The sequence below is a fragment of the Balaenoptera physalus genome, assembly GCF_965194825.1.
Source record: "Balaenoptera physalus genome assembly, chromosome: 15".
NCBI classification, from domain to species: domain Eukaryota; kingdom Metazoa; phylum Chordata; class Mammalia; order Artiodactyla; family Balaenopteridae; genus Balaenoptera; species Balaenoptera physalus.
The window spans coordinates 39,844,916-39,864,883 of NC_138894.1; positions in this window are offsets into that span (position 1 = coordinate 39,844,916).

The window sequence follows — 19,968 nt, forward strand, 5'->3', positions numbered from 1 at the left end:
AGCATTTACATTGTATTAGGCATTATAAGTAATCTAGAGATGATTCAAAGTATACATGAAGGGCTTCCCTGGTGGCGCAGTGGTTAAGAATCCGCCTGCCAATGCAGGGGACAGGGGTTGGAGACCTGGTCCGGGAAGATCACACACGCCGCGGGGCAACTAAGCCCGTGCTGCACAACTACTGAGCCTTCGCTCTAGAGCCCACGAGGCACAACTGCTGAGCCCATGTGCCACAACTACTGGAGCCCACGCACCTAGAGCCCGTGCTCCGCAACAAGAGAAGCCACCCTAATGAGAGGCCTGCGCACCGCAACTAAGAGTAGCCCCCGCTCACTGCAACTAAAAAGAAAGCCCGCGCGCAGCAACGAAGACCTAACGCAGCCAAAAATAAATAAATAAGTTTATTTAAAAAAAAATAAAGTATAGAGAAAGATGTGCATAGGTTATGTGCAAATACTATGCCATTTTATACAAGGGATTTGAGTGTCTGCCAATTTTTGGTATCTGAGCGGGGTTCCTGGAACCAATTCCCCACGGGTACCAAGGGACCACTGTAATGAGAAGTTAGGGGGAAATCTAAATATGCAAGAATAAAATGTTGGTTAAATGAATTACAAAGCATGTATAGACTGAAATAAAGGCATTTAATAGAAATAAGTGGGGAAAAAAACAGGACGTGAACCAGTTCAAAACTTTATGTGCTAATTTTTGCAGAACGAACTTGGAGTTTTTTTTTTAAAGGGAACTTTATTTTTATTTATTTATTTATTTATTTATTTTTTTATTTTTTTATTTTTTTATTTTTTTATTTTTTTTTTTGTCTGCGTTGGGTCTTCGTTGCTGTGTGGGCTTTCTTTAGTTGCAGCGAGCAGGGCGCTACTCTTCATTGTGGTGCGTGAACTTCTCATTGCGGTGACTTCTCTTGTTGCAGAGCATGGGCTCTAGGCATGTGGGCTCAGTAGTTGTGGCGCACGGGCTTAGTTGCTCCCCGGTATGTGGGATCTTCCCGGACCAGGGCTTGAACCCGTGTCCCCTGAATTGGCAAGAGGATTCTTAACCACTGCGCCACCAGGGAAGCCCCAAACTTGGAATTTTTATTAGGCTGAAAAGTTGTTGAGTTCTGTGATGATCCAGGTGCTGTGGAATCAACTGTCGAATTTTTCATAAGAGCATGTTTAATAATGATCTATAAAAATTTTAATAGTAACAGGTATAGATGGCTGGAGATTTGGGGGTATAGCTTTGGTGTCCAATGAACAGATAAATAGCATAACAAACGCCAAAATGCCATCTGGTTTGGTGTTACTTCAGCTACACTGAAGGCTCCAGAAGACTAAGCACAGCTTTTCAGGGACTGTCAGTGGCGCCCTCTGCAAGTGGCTCTGCAAGTGGGGGACGTTCTCTCAGTACAGACATCAGCATCTTTGGCATTACGAATCTCCAGCCTGGATGCAGCAGACCTAGGGAGGCATCGCCTGCTGCAGTGGCAGCCTGAGCTGCAGGAGACAATGGTAAGAAGGGCCAACGGGGGAAACACACGGTAACTGATAGAGCTGTCCATGAGTCCCCGTGAATCATTTCCTGCAGAATTTCCAAAATACACAGGGGACCAGAGAAGGGAGCCAGAGCTCCCATCACAGAAGGTATGTGCAGAGCTTGAGAAATACCATGTACAACTGTTGTTGTATAGCTAGATTTTCCCCAGACTTGCAGGGCTGGGGATACACAAGTTCTATATCTACATCACGGTCACTTGATACCAAGTGTATCTTCAATCTTCAGCTTGTTCAGACAAGTTCTTTCCTAAAATGGGCTTCTGAAGATACAGCTGCTTGGAGTTCCAGTTGTCACCTATCCTTCTTACATTTCCTGCCCATGTCTAGATGAGCTAAGTGGCCTTAAGTGTAGCTGAGGTCACGGAAGAGATTTTTAAATAAGCTATTTTAAAAGTTACTGACATCATCAACTCAGAGCTGTTATTCCCAGGTCAGCACAACGTCCTCTCTGCAGCAGCGGCAGTGGTTGCTGATTACTGCCTGACTGTGCAGGACCACAGTGGGTACCAGATCTGAGTGGGTGCCAGGAGCACTGTGAGATCTCCCGCCCTCTAGCAGCTAACCTCCCATGAAAGATGGAGGAAATTGTTTCCCAAAAGAATTAAACCAAGTGAAATATCAGATCCTGGTTTGGTTCTGAAAATATTTGACAAATTAGAAATAATAAATATACATTTCGTTCCGATTCAAACTGACTCCCCGTTTCTTTTAAAAGACACCTTAGTCTCACTTATAGGGGAAGAAAGTTAAAATTGGGGTTTATTTAAATATTTAGTAAATAACTCTGGGAAGGGAAACTGGACCAAATAACATCTAAATTCCTTTCTGACACCTAGAGTCTATGATTCTATGAAATGAACAGGATTCACTCACATTTGCTTTGTTTGTTTGTTTTTTGACAGTTTGATCTTTTTCAAGCCCCTGGTTTCTAGGATGTTAAGGACAATAGCAAAAGAGAAATAATTTAGCTCCTCCTGGGAAGGACAGATGTCAATGCATCTAAGACTTATGTTAATCTTCCAAATGCTATAAACCATTTTTAAAATGGCATACTTCTTAACACTTTGATCAACATGAATCAATAATAATAATAATAATAATAAGCTAAGATTTATTGAATGCTTACTATGTTTTGGCATTGTGCTAACCCTTCATTTATTTTAACCTCATCTAATCCTCCCAATCTAACGAGGCAACTGTTATTGTACCTGGCTTGTGGGTGAGGCAGTGAGCACAGAGGAGTTACGTGACTTGCCTGAGGACCTAGAGATTATCATATTAAGTGAAGTCAGTCAGACAGAGGAAGACAAATATAATATGATATCACTTATATGTGGAATCTAAAAAATGATACAAATGAATTTATTTACAAAACAGACTCAGACACAGAAAACACACTTACAGTTACCAAAGGGGAAAGGAGGAAGAGCTATAAATTAGGAATTCAGGATTAACAGATACACAGTATTATATATAAAATAGATAAGTAACAAGGACCTACTGTATAGCACAGGGAACTATATTCAGTATCCAGTAATAACCTATAATGGAAAAAAATCTATATATATGTGTAACTGAATCACTTTGCTGTACACCTGAAACATTGTAAATCAACTATAGTTCAATTAAAAAATTATTTAAAGGACAAACATTATTCATAAAAATAAATGAGAATGCTCGGATAATAAATAAATAAACAAATAAATAAATAAATGGCTTGCCCAAGGCAGCTCAGCTCATAAGGACAGTTGGTTGGGATTTGATCCAGATCTGTCTCATTCCAGAGCCTACAAGCTCCACACAATACCTGGCATACCATCCCTTTAAGCTCAGGTGCTTGGCAGCCAAGAGAAATCAATCATGAAATTCACATCAACCCCACCCCAAAAAGAGTCACCATTTCAAAAGAAGGAACCAAGCTTCATTGACTCTTCATTTAAAAAAAAAACAAATGCTTACTGTGTTTTTTATACAGAAGTCACTGAATAAAATATCCCTACGATAAGTGCAATCTTGGATTTTGTATAGCAATTTCTTAAAATCTCCCAACAAATCTGAGGTAAGGAAATAAATGCTCACCTTCAAAAAAGTGTTAAAACAATAGGAGTTATATATAAAACTCTGTCTTAATCCAGAAATAAAACTTGAAAACACACACACGTATATAAAATCTCAGAGGAATATCCTTTAAACAATCTTCCATGTAAATCATCTTTCATCAAAGTGCTTAAGATAAAAGTTTAGCAGTAAAAATTTGAGGTTATAATCTTTGGCAAAGGCCTAAAGTGTGTATATTCTAGGTGGCCAATTAAGAGCAGATGTATATGCTCTGAAATAATATCAAGTTGTTATTCAATAAATCAAAGTGATGATAGACACATAGAAAAAGCAGATATATATATTCTACAGATATATATATATTCTACATTTCACACCTTATGTCAAAATACATACCAGATGGATCAAAAATGTAAATATTAAAAATGATATCTGGAAATTCCTATCAGAAAACATGAGATAAAATTACTTTTATAATCCCAGAGTGGTGATGCCATAAGAGGTTGACAGATTAAATTACATAAAAGTTAAAAAAAAAAACTATGTATGAAAAAAGCATCACATACAAAGCAAAAAATGTGTCAAATCAAAAAAAAATATTTTATTACATATCCCAGGCAAAAGACTTATTTCCTTGATGTACTAAAAATTCACACAAAGAAATAAGGTAAAGACAATGAAAATGGTTAGAGAACATGAACAGGTCATGGGAAAGGAAGTTCAAATGATTCTTAAACTTATGAAAAATGTGTGAACCCAAAAAAAGATGAGATGCAATTCTTTACATATCAGATGGCTCAGGGTCAAAAGTTAGATGGCATCCTGTGTTGATGAAGATGTAGGGAAATAGGCACGTGGCTGGTAGGAGTATAAAGCAGAGCAAATTCTACAGAAGGAAATTTGGCTATATCAAAATTCCAAAAAGCACATATTCCTTGACCCAGCAAATCTGCTTTTGAGCAAAAATCCTATGGATATACTTACCTGTGTGCAAATAACAAGTATACAAGGACTCCCCTCCTCAAAGTATAAAGCAGCACCTTGCATCATCCTCTATTTCTTTCTCCTTCTTGGTCGTCATAGCACCTACCGATATGCTAATTTGTTTTGTCTGTCTCCCCCTCGAGCGCATGTGTGTAAGTAAAGGGTGAGCAGCAGACTTGCTTGGGGAGCTGATCCTGGGTTTGCTTTCTCACAGCTCTACTTCCTTGCATAAATGTGGACCACTACATACTACATTTTTGTTATCTGTCTTGTTTACTGAGAGAGCAGCAAATGGGCACTCAAGCCTTGGGCTGACATAACTGGAATCATATAAAGAGACAGGAGGGGAACTAGGGCAGAAAAGTCTCTTTTTCAAGATGAATCACACATACCCTGACCTTGTTCATGGAAACTATGTTAGCACTCCCTGCTGAATCACTGATGAGCCCAAACAAGTTTGTGTGCTGCTTTCCATGACCTCTTTCCATCGACAGAGTAACCTTACTGCTAGACTCGGTCCCATTGAGTCCTGCCAATTGGATTGCCAGTCTGAACCTGGAGCTACTCTTGGTGGCAAGACAAAGCACCAAAAGGCAGGCTGCATGCCCAGCATCTAGAACAGGACCTGGCACATATTAAGAACTCTATAAATACTATTTAAAAGATAAATGAATGGATGAATGAGTATATTGCTAAGTGGAAAAGAGCAGGGTACACAACTATGACACTGCATATTATCCTTTGTGTAAAAGGATTAATATTGCTTCCATCTTCACAGGCTAACTCCAGTCAAATGCACAAATAATTCACACCTTACAGATGAATATACCCCTTCTGCATTTGGTGGTTGCAGGGTTTTTTTACGCCAGGACAGAGATTCTCCTTGGAAAACAGTTGGTGGTCCACTCTACCATATATATAAATATGTGAATGATTAATCAAGGTTGTATATCATAGGCAATAGTGATTTTGAACTAGAAGAGTATAAAAGCAGACATTACTAGGATAGCTCTATTATCTGCTTCCCGAAGTATAGTGTTCTAGATGTTCTTAGGGACATGAACATGCCACACTAAGAAAAAAAAAGGCCCTGAACAAAGCTGGGAGTGGGATGCAGTAGATAGGCAGATAGGCGGATATTAAACAACACAGAATCATAGTGATCCCACTAAGACAGAAGATTGAAAAGTAATATACCGAAAGTAATTAATCATATTGGTTTTCCCTATGAAGTTGTTGAATACCAATCAATAATTTTGAGGGGAGGGATGCTGATAAAAAATAACAGCTTTTAAGGTGCTTGTATTAAGCTTTCTGATTATAGTTAGATAACAACTAAAAGTATATGTATTGAAGCAGAGAAAGACACATTTTTTTTCTATTTCCTACATAACAAATGGGACAGATGAGGAGAAGCTTACAGCTGATCCAAAAATTGTTAAAAATCATTGAGAAATAAACTTAAAAGATAGGGTTACAGCATTGCCTATCTTTATATCACTCAGAATGATCATGTGATTTAATAGAAGACGGTTCCTGCTAACCGGTTATCATAGGGTGGGCTCTGTATCAGGGCTCTAATTCAGACAATACTTATCTACACAAGTTTTTTTTTAAATAGACTTTGGCCCATTAACTGCTTATTTTCACCAAGTCAAAGGTAATGTACAACAAAGGAGCTGCAAATATTACAAGGTCTTTTCCACTCTGGTCGCTAGCAATGCAAATCATTCCCAGCCTTGGGTGAGTTCCAGGAATTAGTCAACCTAGTGCTTTCTGGTGGTTCTTTCCTCATCTCATGGAATTTCACCCCACACGATCAGTTAGCCAAAGATTCTCAACGACTGCCCTGCAGACATCCAGAGTATCCTCATTCTCTCTCCCTCTCTCCCCACACCCCCGTCCCCCTGCCAATCCCCCCCTCACTGATATTCTGCCCTGCAAATTCTAGCCAGTAATTCTGATCTCTGCTCCTCAATCCAGTGTGTCCACTAGGCTCTGTTTCCATTCTCCTTCCTGCACCACAGCCTGGAAGTGGCCGCAGACGGCAAGCTGGGACTACCATAGGGCTCCCCTTGTGTATTTCACAGTCCTATGCTGCCTGCCATCCACTGTCTAGCAATAGTTGTCACATATATTTTGTTTAATTTTCTAGTTTTTTATGACAGGAAAGAAATTCTTGTTGCAGTTAAACCTTCATGAGAAGAAGCACGAGTCAATCATTTTATTCTTCATAATTTATCCAAGAGTGATGAAGGGTATCTCCAAGGTCATTGTAAATGGTCCTGTCATTGTGGTCCTGTTTTACACACACACACACACACACACACACACACACACACACCGATTCTTATCTTTTAGGGATTCTATTGAAGTATTTATGGACTAAGTGATACAATTTCTGGGATTTGCTTCAAAAATATGGGTGAGGGTGAAATTGCAAAGAGGTAAACATTGGCCAAGAATTGATAATTACTGAGGTTGGGTGATGAGTAGTGTCTACTTTTTAATGTTTGAAATTTTCCATAATAAAAAGTTTTTGAAACCAATTCTAAGAAACCTCTAAGTTTAAGGCCCACTACATGACTTCTACTATGTTAGCTGAGTAAGAACGAATGAGCTAAGAGCATGCCTTTGATGGTAGAAAGGGCGGAACACGAAGGCATGTGATGTAAAAAAGAAACTGAAGGAAAGCGAAACAAAAGATAATGGCAATCTTCAACTGCTATATCTTATCAGCTCAGAAGACAGCCCCTCCTAAAAAGGGTACAAATGAACTTATCTACAAAACAGAAATAGAGTTATAGATGTAGAAAACAAACTTATGGTTACCAGGGGATAAGGGTGGGGGAGGGATAAATTGGGAGATTGGGATTAACGTATACACACTGCTACATATAAAATAGATAACTAATAAAGACCTACTGTATAGCACAGGGAACTCTACTCAATACTCTGTAATGGCCTATATGGGAAAAGAATCTAAAAAAGAGTGGATATATGTAAATGTATAACTGATTCACTTTGCTGTATACCTGACACTAACACAACATTGTACATCAACTATACTCCAATAAAAATTAAAACAAAAAATAAGAAGACAGGACCGGGGCTTCCCTGGTGGCGCAGTGGATAAGAATCCACCTGCCAATGCAGGGGACACGGGTTCAATCCCTGGTCCGGGAAGGTCCCACATGCCGCGGAGCAACTAAGCCCGAGCGCCACAACTACTGAGCCCACGCACCACAACTACTGAAGCCTGTGCGCCTAGAGCCTGTGCTTTGCAACAAGGGAAGCCACCACAGCGAGAAGCCCGTGCACCACAACAAAAAGTAGCCCCCGCTCGCTGCAGCTAGAGAAAAGTCCACGCGTAGCAACGAAGACCCAACGCAGCCAAAAAAATTAAAAAATATATATTAAAAGAAAAAGAAGAAGACAGCACCAACCCAGGCTGACAATAGCTTCTCCACTTACTGTGTGACTGGGAGGTTGCAGAAGTTCTACCCAACACCATGTTGTTACTGCTGCCGTGACTGCCTGGTCCTTATTTTAGAGAGTGAGATTTCACAAATCGCAAAACCAATCTGTCCTGTCACAAACTCTGGCTAAATAGAACCTGGATCACCATGGTAACAGCAAAGGCAGGCAGTGGAGGAGGGATGCTACTTTGTCACAGAGACAAAGAAGCTGGTGAAAAGCAAAAGTCAGAGAAAGCATCCCATCCATCCCTCAAGATCCAGCCCTGAATTCTGCCTCCTCTCAAGCCCCATGGCCTCCTCCAAATAACTAGGTTTATAAAGCACCTAGTGTGTGCATCCAAGGAAGGTATAATTATCTCCATTTTGCAGAAGGGAAACCTGAGGCTCAGCAAGACTAAGAAACTCTCTAAAGTCTGATAAGCACCAAAGCTGGGATTGAAGCCCAGACCTACCTAGTGCCAGGACGCATGTTCTCCCATCTGATCCTGTAGCATTTAGCATTTGAGAGCGCTCATTTAGAAATTATCTGTATTTCCTTTATATTATTTGTATAAAGCAAACACAGTGGACAACATCAAAAAGGCAGACGTAGACATAAAAATAATTTTTAAGCATTTAAAGGTCCAGAGTGTTTTGAGAACTCATATTTCATTTCCCTCCTTTCCCAAATTTCAACCAAATAAGAACAAAATGTTAGAATATAATAATAAGGGGGAAATCTCTTTCCATCATGGAAACCTGAGAAGAGACACATAAACAGAGATGCGTTAAGGGATCAGCCAAACAAGCAATATTCTAAGACAGTGATTTAACTATCACCGGGATAAAAAAAATTATACTGTTCAGTTCAGGTCTCCTTAGATAACTCCTCAACGAAGAGTACAATGTAAGTTAGTCTTATTCTTGTTCAGTGTCTGTAATAAATCCTTTATTTAAACATTTTAAAATATGGTAAAGAAAAGAATATTTATCATCACAAACTGGTTTCTAAGGAAGGTGTTTTTGTTTGTTGTTGTTATTTTAGGACATTGTTTAGGGATTTTTTATGTTTTGTTGAACACAAATATAATTTTTATCTTCAGTATAGTTGTCTTGTCATACTTGAAGACAGAAACCTAGGTGTTCTGGAAGGACTACTATGGCCAAGAGGCTGCTAGTATAGAACATCCAATACTAACCACCCCTGCAGCTGATAAATTCTCACTATATTTTAGTCTTTGCATCATTCATTCAAGACTTAAATCTTGAAAATTTTTATTTTTAAAATTTATTTTATTGAAGTATAGTTGATTTACAATGTTGTGTTAATTCCTGCTGTACAGCAAAGTGATTCAGTTATACATATATTTCTTTTTCATATTCTTTTCCATTATGACTTAGCACAGAATATTGAATATGGTTCCCTGTGCTATACAGTAGGACCTTGTTGTTTATCCATTCTATATATATAATAGTTTGCATCTGCTAACCCCAAACTCCCAATCCATCCCTCCCCCACCCCTACCTTTCCCCTTGGCAACCACAAGTCTGTTCTCTATGTCTGTGAGTCTGTTCCTGTTTCGTAGATAAGGTGATTTGTGTCGTATTTTTAGATTCCACATATAAATGATATCATGTGGTGAAACCTTAAAATTTTTAAGACCTATGCCTCACACCTTATATAAAAATTAATTCAAAATATATAATATCTCTAAATGTAAAGCTTAAAACTAAAAAACTTGCTGGGCTTCCCTGGTGGCACAGTGGTTAAGAATCCACCTGCCAATGCAGGGACACGGGTTCGAGCCCTGGTCCAGGAAGATCCCACATGCCGCGGAGCAACTAAGCCAGTGCGCCACAACTACTGAGCCTGAGCTAGAGCCCGCGAGCCACAACTACTGAAGCCCATGCACCTAGAGCCCGTGCTCCGCAACAAGAGAAGCCACCGCAATGAGAAGCTCGCACACCACAACGAAGACCCAACGCAGCCATAAATAAATTAATTTTTTAAAAAAAACTAAAAAACTTGCAGAAGAAAAATAGGAAAAGAATTTGTTGAGATCTTAGATTAGGCAAAGATTTCTTAGATATGACAGCAAATCATGATCCATAAGAAAAACAAATTGGAATTCTTCAAAATTAACAACTGTGGTCCTCAAAAGGCACCACTAAGAAAATGACAAGACAAGCCATATATCGGGAGAAAACATTTCCAGATCACTTCTGTATTAAGACTAAAACAGATGAAGAAATCTCAAAATTTAATAAAAAATACAAAAATTGACCAAAAAAAATTAAACACTTTGCCGTAAGCTGAACAATGGCTTCCCAAAGATGTCCACATCCTAATCCCTGGAATTTGTGAATATGATACTATTACCTTACATGGCAAGAGAAACCCTGCAAGTGTGATGAAATTAAGGATCTTGAAATGGGAGATTATCCTGATTATTCAGTTGGGCCCAGTGTAACCACAAGGGTCCTTGTAAAAGGGAGGCATGAGGGTCAGAATCAGGAAAAGGCGATGTGATGACAGAAGCAGAGAGAGACATTGGAAGATGCTAGGCTGCTGGTTTGGAAGATAGATGATGGAGCCATGAGCCAAGAGTGCAAGAGGCCTCTGGAAGCTAGAAAAGGCAGGGAAAGGGATCACCCAGAGCCATCAGAAGAAACATTTTGAGCTCCAAACTGTAAGATAAATTTATGTTGTTTTAAGCCACTAACTTTGTTGTGATTTGTTACAGAAGGAAAAAGAAATAAACTCATATGTATACATAGATATGTATATATACATATGCATATACATATGTACATGCATATACACATATACATGCATATACATATATACACAGACATTCACTTTGTAATTTTTCTTTACACTGTTTCTATGTTTTATTCATATATATAAAAGTTTTAATGTTTTTCTTTAAAAAGTGCGTATACATATATACATATATATGTGTATATATACACGGTAGTGAATAAAACATAGAAACAGTGTAAAGAAAAATTACGAAGTGAATGTGTGTGTAACCATCACCCAAGTCAAGAAACAGGATATTCTCAGCAGCCTAGAAACCACATACGCCCTTCCGTAGCATATACTTCTCCCTCTTCCTGGAGATCACCATTATCTTGACTGTTTGATAATAATTGTGTTTTCCTTTGTAATTTATATGCACATGTAAGTGCACACATAGAAGTGTATCTCTAACCAGTATAGTAATTTTGCTTGTCTTCTAAAATTTTTAATTGTGGTAAAATACATGGAACATAAAATTTTCCATCTTAACCATTTCTAAGTGTATACTGTTGTGCAACAGAGCTCCTGAATTTTTCATGTTGCAAAACTGAAACTTTATACCTGTTAAACGACAACTCCCATTCCCCCCCATTCCATTGTACATATATATCACATTTTGTTTATCTAATAATCTGTCAACAGGGTATTTGGATTGCTTTTGCCTTTGGTTATCGTGAATAATGCTACAGTGAACATAGCTGTACAATCATCTCTTCAATACCCTGCTTTCAATTCCTTTGGATATATATCCATAAGTGGTATTACAGGGCTATATAGTAATTCTATTTTAAGTTTTTGAGGAAACACCATACTGTTTTCCATAGCAGCTGCACCATTGTATATTCCCACAAACAGTGCACAGGGTTCCAATTTCTCCACATCCTTGTCAAAACTTGTTATTTTTTTGTTTTTTTCTTTTTCTTTTTGTTTTTTTATAGCAGCCGTCATATTGGGTGTGAGGTGATGTTGTGTTTTTTTGTTTGTTTGTTTTTAATATATTTATTTTATTTATTTTTTGCTGCATTGGGTCTTCATTGCTGCGTGCGGGCTTTCTCTTTGCTGTGGTCCGCAGGCTTCTCATTGTGGTGGCTTCTCTTGTTGCAGACCATGGGCTCTAGGCACGTGGGCTTCAGTAGTTGTGGCTCACAGGCTCTAGAGCGCAGGCTCAGTAGTTGTGGCACACAGGCTTTAGTTGCTCCGCGGCATGTGGGATCTTCCAGGCCCAGGGCTCGAACCCGTGCCCCCTGCATTGGCAGGCAGATTCTTAACCACTGCGCCACCAGGGAAGCCCCTGATGTTGTGTTTTTGATTTGCATTTTCCTAATGATTAGTGATGTTGAGCATCTTTTCATATGCTTGTTGGTCATTTTATTTTTCAATTTCGGTATGAGTTGAATTCTTTATTTTGCTTATACAAGGACTGATAGCACTAACATTCACATTAAAAAGTCAGTACATGTGGCAATAGGCTTAAAAAGTTACTTTGCCTTGCAGTCTCAGGATATGATTCAACTTAATCTTATTGAGAAGCTTTTTTAAAATTATTTTTTATTGAAGTATAGTTGATTTACAATGTTGTACTGCTGTACAGCAAAGTGATTTAGTTATACACACACATATATATATATATATAGTCATTTTTTATATATATATTCTTTTCCATTATGGTTTATCTTAGGATATTTAATATAGTTCTCTGGGCTATACAGTAGAACCTTGTTGTTTATTCATTCTATATATAAAAGCTTACATCTGCTAACCTCAACCTCTCACTCCATCCCTCCCCCAAACCCCTCCCCCCGATAACCACCAGTCTGTTCTCTATGTCTGTGATTCTGTTTCTGTTTTCTAGATAGGTTTATTTGTGTCATATTTTAGATTTTGCATATAAGTGATATCATATGGTATTTGTCTTTCTCTTCTGACTTCCTTCACTTAGTATGATAATCTCTAGTTGCATCCATGTTGCTGCGAATGGCATTATTTCATTCTTTTTTATGGCTGAGTAGTATTCCATTGTATATATGTACCACATCTTTATCCATTCATCTGTTGATGGACATTTAGGTTGTTTCTGTGTCTTGGCTATTGTGAATAGTGCTGCTATGAACATAGGAGTGCATGTATCTTTTTGAATTATAGTTTTGTCTGTGTCTATGCCCAAGAGTGGGATTGCTGGATCATATGGTAGTTCTATTTTCAGTTTTCTGGGGAACTTCCATACTGTTTTCCACAGTGGCTGCACCTTATTGGCCATTTTTATATCTTCTTTAAAGAAATGTCTATTCACGTCATTTGCCCATTTTTAAATAGTTATTTGAGTTTTTGTTGTTGAGTTGTAGAAATTCTTTATATATTCTGAAACATTAACCTTTATCAGATATATGATTTACAAATATTTACTCCAATTCTATGGGTTGCCTTTTCACTTTGTTGATTGTGTCCTTTGACACAGAGAAGTTTTTAATTTTGATGTAGTCAAATTAATCTATTTTTACTTTTATTTCCTGAGCTGTTGGTATTATATTCAAGAAATCCTTGCCAAATCCAATGTCACAGAGATTTTCCCCTATGTTTTGTCCTAAGAGTTCTACAGTTTTAGGTCTTACATTTAAGGCTTTGATTCATTTTTAGTTAATTTTTTATGGCGTTAGTTAAGAGTTCAACTTCATTCTATTGCATGTGGATATTCAGTTTTCCCAACACCGTTTGTTGAAAAAACTATACTTTGCCCCACTGAAAATCATTTGAGCATATATGCAAGGGTTTATTTCTGGGCTCTCTATTCTATTCCATCGTCTATATGTCTGTCTTTATGCCAGTACCACACGGTTTTGATTACTGTAGCTTAATTTTGCTTGTTTTAGAACTATATAGAATCCTATTATTTGTATTCTTGAGGATCTTGTTTCTTTTGTTTGGCATTGAGAGATGCATTTATATTATTGCATATAGCTCTAGTTTTTATTGAAGTATGGTATTCTATTGTCCAAAATCTATCCATTCTACTGCTGGTGAATATTTGATTCTATCCCCAAATATTTTTTGGAAAGGGATTGCTGCTACTTGGTCTCATTGACTTTAAATTTCTTTTTCATAGCCACCTGAGTCTATTTTATAGTCTCTTTTGACCTACCACATCATCGTGATTTCATCTTTTGTTTCTTTAGACATTTCATCCATAGCTATTTTATAGTTGCTGTCTGATATTCTAATATCTGGAGTTCTTGGTAGTCTAAATTTGTTGTTTATTGTTTGTATGGAATCTCATTCTTTTCTTTTATCTATATGGCTTTGGTGATCTTTGATTGTAAGCTGACATTTGGTTAATATTCATCTGTTTAAAATCTGTGGCCCAAGTTGAGGATGCTTCCTCCAGATATGATTTTTATTCACGTCTTCCAGGAGCTTGGGATTGCTGTGAACCTGCAACCACTTTTAACCCATATTTGGAGCATCAGGAGTCCTGGGCTCATCCCTCCCTTCCTCTCCCTCCTCCATCTTGCCACTGACCTAACAGCTTAGTCTCTGGATTGCAGGGCGGATATTGTAATTTCATTTCCCTCCTGTTCAACTCTGTCTTCTCAGAGGCACGAGATTCACTGAGGTTTTGTTTTTTCCTTTGGAAAGTTCTCTGTTTGCTGTGATACAAGCAATATAATAAAAATTGTGCTTTATGTCAATTCTGGTTTTTTTGTAAGAGGAGACATCTGGTCCACCATCATGTCAAAAGCAGAAGACTTTCAGATCTCATTTCTTGGTAGGTTGGTAAGGCTTGAGAACAATAAATGGAAATTATTCCACTAACCAAACTAGGCTTTTGTTTTATTGAACGAGACAGACAAGAGCTGGATTGTCCTCAGCTGAGGACAAAAGCTAAACCTGGAACACAGTATTTGTAGTAATTTGGGGAAGAGAAAGGAGACAAAGGAGTATCTGGAAAGAGGAACAAACTCCACTGGATGAGTTTGATTAAGTTCTTGCTGTTTGGTGAGGGATGTGAATCACAAACCAACCACGAATATGTCCACTTTTTATAACAATGTGAATTTGGATCTACTTTGGAAGAAGCGATGAAATTCTGAATTTGGCTCTGAGGTAGGTGAGAGTGGGAGCCAAGGCCTATTACTTGTATTGGGTAATATCTGGAGAATGAAACTTACTTCGATCTTATTATTTTGGTCTCTGGCAGAAATGTTTCCACCATATTAAGATGTAATATAAGTCTCATAGTTTTTACAGCATGCTAATATAAAAAATTCATTTGAAGAACATTCTGTCTTTTGCAAAAACACATCTTAAGATATTTATTATATTACTCCGTGTACCTTAAACAAGAACCCACACATACAAAATTCATCCTCAAGTTCAGTGCCAGGAAAAACCTTGTCTTCTTAGAAAAATATGTGTGCTTCTTTTTATCAGACTAAATAACCCATGTGTTTCCTGTCTCAACTTTTTTCCTTAACTCCCACAAAAGTCAGATCTAAACTAAAATCACTTGTAGTAACCAGTGCATCCCAGGTGCCCAGCCCCATCTCTGTCTCTGATCCTAATTGTAAAAGTAGTTTGAGTATCCTTTCATATTGTATCATAAAAGCAATACATGTTCATTATTCATTGTAGGAAATATAGACACAAAAAATGAAGAAAAATAGCAACTGTTACTTTTGAAACATTGGTGTACATTTCCTGGTTATACCATCCCCACACCCATCCCAACTTTATTATTATTATTTGGTTGCCAGTAAGAAAAACTGACTCTGACCTATGCAGGGGAGGGAATTTTCTTTTTCTTCTACCCATCTTAGGTTCATTGACTGGGACCTTGCAAATTAGACAGACAAAAGATAGGTTAGCAAGGGAAAAACAGACGCTTATTGACAGGCATATCACACTTGTACCTGGGAATACACAGAGAGCTTATATAGCATCTTAGCAAAGAACAATAATTTTCTAGTGAAGTGACAAGATTAAAGAAAAAGACTTTGAGTTTCTAGGGGCAGGCAGCAGATTATGGGAAGGCAAACATATGGGGAAGTCAATAGTGGATAAGGGCTAACTTCAGCTAGGTTCGTTATGTAGATTCCTCTGGTGCCTTCTCTGGGTTGATAAGGGTGGTTAACTTCTGACCTTCCTGATAGAGAGAGGAGTGGGGTACATCTTTATAAACTTATGCCCTACTTTTAGGCAAATAGAGGAGAGCAGAGAGCTTTTCTTGTATCTGTTCTTCTCAGATGCCTTCAGCTCAAGTTAATCGTTATGCCAAAGTGCCGTATTTGGGGGTGGCAAATCCTGCTACCCTTCAGTTATTTAAATAATAAAAAGTATTTATTTGGGGGACACTAGCAAGTTCCCATAGTTCAAGTAGAAAGCTCAGGCCTCAGAATGCACGGGAACCTTGGTGGCCCTCAGCCCGCAGCAATGAAAATCACAATCTCCCTAGGACTCATCTCCAAACTGCTTTTTTTCCCTGCATGTCAGCCAGCACGGAGCACTGTATTTGGCAATCCCACTAAGACTGCAGGGAATCAGGCAGGGCCTGAGAGCCCGTGCAAATGAGTATGGGGTGGTTCTGTTACAGTCAAAGCAAAGCGGATAAAAAGGAGTGTTTCAAACCACTGGGCCACCTGTTTTTCCTCCTTTGTGTGGTCACAGCCAAATGTTCATGAATTTATGTTGCCCCACACCTATCGCCACTGCTGTGAGAAAGAAACCCTGGGCTGACTCTGACCCTGGTGGATTTCCTCGTTGGGCATCGGTTGCTGAGGACTGTGGTTTTCTGCTGCCTCCATGCCCTTCCTGCCTCTCATCCCACCAAAGATAGTGGGGAGAGAAAAGGGAGTCCACACTGGACAGGAGGCCACAGTCCCCCTAAGTACATTGCACATAATTAAAGCAAAATAGAGCTTGATTCTATTTATTTTAAAACTTACTAGTAGATGATGTGAGTCTATTCTATACCCTCAACAAATGACACATAAAAGGGGACATCCCCAGATGTGTATCTAACACAGTATTTCTCAATACTTATGGGAACACTCGTTTATAGGACACTAGTGCACTCGGTGATATTAATATTAATTTTGAGGAAAGAGTTTTGGCAGTCAAACTACATTTGGGAAACATTGCATACTATATTATATTTTTGGATATGCAAAATGTACTGTATCAAACTAAAGGCTCTAGGAAATGTTACAATTTCTGTCCTGTCTCTCCAATATATAAATATATACACTAAAATATACAGTGATTATATTCCACAGGGTAAGTGAAACTGTAGACATTTTTTCTTTGTTTTGCTTTTCATTATATTCTGATTTTGATATTATACTCTGATTTTTCTGTAATACATATATTTAAAAAGTTAACAACATACAAAATAGATGACAATTTAAAGATTATTTTTTTAAAAAAAAAGATTAAGGGCCTCCCTGGTGGCGCAGTGGTTGGGAGTCTGCCTGCCAATGCAGGGGACACGGGTTCGAGCCCTGGTCTGGGAAGATCCCACATGCCACGGAGCAACTGGGCCCGTGAGCCACAATTACTGAGCCTGCGCGTCTGGAGCCTGTGCTCCGCAACAAGAGAGGCCGCCATGGTGAGAGGCCCGCGCACCGCGATGAAGAGTGGTCCCCACTTGCCGCAACTGGAGAAAGCCCTCGCACAGAAACGAAGACCCAACACAGTCATAAATAAATAAATAAATAAATAAAAGAACGTGAATTTCTTTAAAAAAAAATTAAAAAATAAAAAAATAAATAAAAAAAAGATTAAATAGATGTTAAATACAACAAATAAGGAGAATTTGTTCTCATCAAACACCAAAAGTGTTTAATAATGCCTCCCATTATCTATTGAAGTATAGCACGTTGTCCATTAAATATTTGAATTGGATATATGCCGAATGAACATAGCAATATCAAAGTGTCTATAAGAGTTAATATACTATTCCTATGTCATTACACAAATATTAATCCCTAAAACATACTCTACTATCAATTTTAAAAGTTCTTCATATTCTTTTGCCAATATGAGTAACAAGGACATTATTTTAAATGTTCTTTTAAATCAGGGATTGGCAAACTTTTTATGTAAAGAGCCAGATGGTAAATCTTTTAGAATTTGCAGGCCATACAGTCTCGGTTGCAATTACTCAACTCTGCTATTTCAGTGTAAGAGCAGCTGTAGACAATACCTAAACAAGTGAGTATAGCTGTGTTCCAGGAAAGTGTATTTATGGATACTAAAATTTGAATCATGTCCTTTTTCACATGTCATTAAATATAATTATTCTTTTTATTTTTTTTCCAACCATTTGAAAATGTAAAATCATTCTTAGTTCATGGGCCATGTGTAGTCCCTTCCCATATCACAATAGCATGTGGGAGAAGTGATGTTACGTCATTTCTAAGATGCGGTTATAAAGACTATAAATTTCTGTCTTGGATGCATGCTCTCTCTCTCAGTTCTCTGCCATGTTGTGTGGTGAGGCCCATATGGCAAGGAACTGAAGCCTCCAGCCAACATCAGAGAGGAACTGAGGCCTCCGGACAACACCCACGTGAGCGAGCTTGGAAGCAGATTTTCCTCTCCCAGTCGAGCCTTCAGATGACTGCAGCCTCAGCTAACAGCTCGCATGCAACCTTATGGGAGAGGAGACTCTGCAATAAAATCACCCTAACCCCACAGAATCCTAACCCCACAGAAACTGTAAAATAATCAGTATGTATTGCTTTTAGCTGCTAAGTTTGGGGGTAAATTTTTATGCATGCATATTAATTAATACAGCACCTATGTTAGACCAAGATCTGTTGGGCTCCTAACACTAACCCTTCACATATTGCTGCTCTCAAGACCCCTCTGCTCTGACTCAAAACCCAGTCCCTTGTCTGGGTGCCCAGCCTACGAACCCTGCTGTACTAAGACACTCCCTAAAACCAAGACTTAACTCCAGCCTTTGGAATGTCTGTGTGTCACATATGGAACTAGTAAAAGAAGAGTGGGAATTTTTTCCTGCACATTATTTTCCATAAAACACTGGTCAGGTTTTCTGAATTTTGTGGTTTAAAGCATCTTTCCCTCTCAAGAAAAAAAAGTGTATTCACTGCTTCTTAACCTGCTATATAACTCTCCAGCTCTCCTCAATCACCCTTTTCAGTATCTTTGCAGACAGTATATGGTGCTTTAAGTGACAATTTTGTCTTTGAGAATTGTGCTTTGTTTTTCAGTCACCTGATTTTCCTTTATAATGCACAATCTATCCCACTGTTTATTGCTTCTTACTTGTCAGTATTAAAGGTCCTGTGATTGCTCAAGATGACATTTTGAAAAACATAAGGCAGGAAAAGCAAGAAAATAACGATCACTCTGCCAAGTCAATCACATGATCCTAACAGAAGCTTAGAGCCGGGCCGGCCAGTCGTCATTAGCAGGAAATCATCACATTGTATTCTGTGGTTTCAGGGCACTGGAACTTCTTTATGTCCACAAACACGTCCTATACATTTAGAAAGTGAGTGGGACTGTGCATTCTGTTTCAGTGTGAAGGGGTTTCAGTCACCTGAGCATGTGGGCACATGTGTGCAGGAGGAGAAGAGAGACGAGGGGTGGGAAGTGGGAAATACCCAGTTGTTCTAACTTCCCTTATTCAATTTGTTTCTTCATTAATCAGAGAACTCTAAATGCAGAATAAACTTCAAGAGATCATCAAAAATTCCCATTTGGTCTTTGAACTCCATAGTCATATTTTCTACAAAGTTAGGCAGGGTCAAGGGAGCTGAATCTGACTAACTTGACAAGGGCTATCCGTGATGACAGGTTGCCAGGCACTAGGCTGAGAGTTCGGGCACCAGACTTAGACCCTCTCAGCTCAAATACCCCTCTGTCATTTATTTTTGTTCTTGTATTTTTTTTCTTTTGCCTGCCCAGCACCTTCACTGGGCCTTCTTTGGGAAACAGCACCCCTTATTTTGGGAAATGATTCTCTCTCTCCAAGCATTTGGTTCTAAAAATTCTAGTTCCAGTTATTCCTGAGGTCCAGTTGACCCTTTCCCTCTGCTATATATTGCTTCATCCACTCTGCCTTTTGTCACATAATAACACCCAGACA